The sequence below is a fragment of the Diaphorina citri genome, unplaced genomic scaffold (genome assembly GCF_000475195.1).
Source record: "Diaphorina citri unplaced genomic scaffold, Diaci psyllid genome assembly version 1.1 scaffold461, whole genome shotgun sequence".
NCBI lineage: Eukaryota > Metazoa > Arthropoda > Insecta > Hemiptera > Psyllidae > Diaphorina > Diaphorina citri.
In genome coordinates, this window is record NW_007377896.1 from 4,261 (window position 1) to 8,520 (window position 4,260).

A 4,260-nucleotide genomic window follows, 5' to 3' on the forward strand; every position below is an offset into this window, starting at 1 on the left:
ATAAATATATATTAAAGAAGTCTTTTCCTCAATTCCATCTTTTTATTTCATTCTCTTTATTCCTCTCGCCGCGGGCAAATTAGCCCGTGACAATAGCGAAGGCTCAAGTCAGGTGTCCCAGAGATTTTTGGTAGAAAAATATTCCACAGATATGGAAGCTTTTTTTTATTTTTTTATTCATTTTCCCCGGGGTTCGACCACACCGGCATGGGGAAAAAATCGGCTTGGCCGATGATCTAGCGATGCTCCCCGGAATCCCACCCTCCACCTTAGAGAGCAGCACCCCGAACAGCACCTACTAGCTATGTGAATACCGACCGGAATTCCAGGTGCCTGACAGAACCCAGTTCCCTACTGCCTAGTCCGGCCGGGAAAACACTAAAAAACCCATGCCTGTGAGACCGAACACCAAGGTTAGACAAAAGCGTTACAAACAAGCAAAAATAAATATGGGAACTGGTATATTACATCCATGATTTTAGCTGTACTTGCTCCGCCTCCTACGGGCGGCCGGGAAGGAAAACACTAAAAAACCCATGCCTGTGAGACCGAACACCAAGGTTAGACAAAAGCGTTACAAACAAGCAAAAATAAACATGGGAACTGGTATATTACATCCATGATTTTAGCTGTACTTGCTCCGCCTCCTACGGAAGTCTTTAACAACGACTGTTGTGCCCCGTGTACCCTACTATAGTACCTATGGAAGCCCTAGCCCAACAGGGAAACGACCAAGTGGCCCAACAAAGGGGGATATGTGGACCAGAAGAATAATCAAGTCCCCAAACTATTGCCTTGTAGGCCAAAGCCCAAGCGGCCTGACCACTGTAAAAATAATCATAAATACCTCCCCCCGTTCATTCATCAGAGCAATAGTAGACACAGGGAGTGCTATATCCATCGTTGACGAAAGATTGAAGGATTAGTAGACCCAGAGTGTATAAGGAGAACAGAACTCAAAAAGATAGTAGCAGCCCGCGGCACGCCGCCCACATTGAAGAGATCACTGTGCTGCACCCAGGGGAAACACCCACAAAGAGGACACGTCCCCCCACGATATGCAGAGAACCCCCGCACCCCATCCCTCCAAAAAACGTCCGTGCCAAACGTATACAAGACACCCCGTATTTGAGGTGACAGTGCGAGGGAGAGCGTCTATGCTTCCGGAACAGACCGCCAGATCCTGTGGTGAAGGAAAGGAGAGAGAGATGTTATGTTAGCAGATCTACACGACGCGACGTTGAATGCACTAGTTTCTAAAGGAAGAAACAAGCCGTATTCGATTATGTGACTATTTTATAGTGAACATGGCTGAACCAATAGGATTCCTCTTTGGGCATCCACACTTGCTTCACAAAGCGGAATCTCACAATCTCGTTGGTTCAGTCACGTTCACTATAATCGCATAATCTAAACACTACCATCACGTCACGTGACGTGAAGTCAGAAAGATATAGTCCAAAGTTTTCCTATCATATTGTAGGTAATTTCGTTCAGGACAGCTACACTACAACAACGTCACGTGAATTCGACTTGGTTGTACTCGGACTCTATCGTTTTAATCTGGATATCGTTATTCATGAACTTGCTCGTTGTGGGAGAGGTTGTTTTGAATTCATCCAGCAAGCTTGGACCATCTTGGTCCATATCTTCGTCACTCAAGTCCAAAGACTTCTGGGGAGATGAAGGGTGACTGGCAGTCAGTTCTTTGATGCAGTCCAGCAACGGGAGAGGCTCATAGGTCTTCATGGTGGAGAGATTTGGATGGGATGGTGGAATGTACCGTGACACGATACATCGGGAGATGGATCTGCAACAGAAGAAACAATAGTTTTGTTAAAATGTTAAAAGGTTTGATATTGACAAAGGGAATCGTCTTAATCTAATGAAGTGGTCACTTTCCACGTCATGTTTAGGGTTTTCCTCTGTGTACTTGTTATCTGTGTAGTCTATGTACTTTGGGGGAAAACAGTGTTGATGGGAATTATTGTGTTTATACAGTTAACAGTACCGTACGCCATAACATAATAGAAGTTCTATTACGATTCTCCGAATTCTCCACAAGACCACATTCGCACACATAACACACATTCCAACAGTTACAGTATATTATTTACAACCCAGGCACCTATTAGTGAGGTACCTGTATCGAGATAACAATGCTCGAACCTTACAATGACCTTCGTTGAGTACTGAAACAGTGAAATAGAATCCACATGATGGTGGAGTTTTTGCTGACAAAACATACATTGTATCGACAGTACGGCGCAGTATGTTTGCTAAACTTCCATGTCAGCTACTCAGCATTATAAATTATAACAATAACATATTGGGTAGCTCAATCCGCAAAAGTTCAACTTCCCTGCTAATGCCGGTCACTCGCACTCGGACGGTCTGACAGACCACGGTCTCGAGCTTTTTTCCACCACACACGTTTCGACTGTCTGTCAGACCGTCTGAGTGGCGGGCATAAGGTGACTTTAACCGCAATGATCCTCAGTAACATTAGTATACGAGTGAATTCACTGACTACAAAATCATTCATTCACAAAAAATACCCTGTTCAGTGTTCATATTACCCACTTACCCAGTATTACCTACCTATTGGACTTTGGGATTGGGAAGAGATTCGATTCCTAATGGTTGTGGATACTTAACATTATGATCACTAGAGGGGGTTGTATTAGAAATACTGTTATGGCTAGGGGTTTTGGCACATGGATTTGATGAATTGGTTATTGTCAATCTAATGGGGTTCTCTAGAGGAGCACCATTGGTTCTGCAAACTTCTGTCTCGTTGGTGAATCCGGCACCTGTTTTATTGTTCACCCAGTATGTTATTTTGAATAAACCGATCTATTGTAATTTGCATCGATTTCATGATTTGCAAAACCAGGCACCAATTTACCAATAAGCCACCGCTGCTTTGACTATGCTCAAAAGTAGAGCATATTGTAATTCTTTGGTTTGAATATGCTCAATTAAATCGATTACTCTGCGGGAGGTTTTGATTACCAATGTGTGTTACTGTGTATGTGTGTTACCATGACAAGATCCAACTAAGAACTACTGATCAAGATCCAACTAAGAACTACTGATGGCGTACATGCAGAATCTGAAATAACCAGATTTGACTATGCTCAAAAGTAGAGCATATTGTAATTCTTTGGTTTGAATATGCTCAATTAAATCGATTACTCTGCGGGAGGTTTTGATTGCCAATGTGTGTTACTGTGTATGTGTGTTACCATGACAACCAGATGTTGTGCCATCAAGATCCAACTAAGGACTACTGATGGCGTACATGCAGAATCTGAAATAACCAGACAAAAATAGTCGTAGATAGGTGGTACCTATATACATATGTACCTATAGGTTTTTTTTTATTTTAAGAAATTAAAGATTATATTTATTTATTTTTTGTTCCAGTAGTAGGTACATATTTACAAAGTAATAAAACAGAAATTACAGAATATAAATTTAAAAAGAATATACAATAAAAATAAAAAATATAACAAAGGTATATCACAAAAATATATGTATGTTCAAGTATCTTTGCAAAAAATAATTATACAATTACATATCTAGACTAGACATTCTAGACAAGCATACCTACTAATCAAATTAAAATTTCCAAAAATTATTTGTACGTTATCGATTTATTCGTCTGAACTTAGAAATGAACGTTTTTCCATTTGTTGTAGCTTTTAAAGGAGTGCAATGCTCTTTCTGAATTGTTCGAAGAAAAAAGCTCAAAAGGAAAATAAATAATTAAGGAGAAAGAGGTTAAGCAAATTTTGAGCTAATCAACAAAGGCTATATTATCTGAATCTTGCTAATCCAGCTCATATTAAAGACCTAGACTAACCTGAAAAACCATAATCCATACCGAATTATAACTAATCCTAACTGTTCCAGTAGTCAAGGCCAGAAACAGAAACAAGGCCATAGCTTTTGGCTTATGGTAGCAAATACCGCAAATACCGGCCGGTGCCAACTTCCGGAGAATGTTATATCAAAGGACAGGAGCAGAAGATAAGGCCTACATTATTACTCATATCAAGCCAATCAGTCAATTTGCCAAGTTTCTCCACAAAAGGGAACTTTAGAAGAAGAAGAACCAATTACCACAAAAGGTATTAGAGTAACATACAGTTATTTTTAGGGAGATTCGATGAATGAGGAATAATTAGAAAAAAGGAGAAGAGAAGAAAGAATGAGGTTAAGGAAAAGGAGAAATGCTCATTTTCAGGGGTTCAT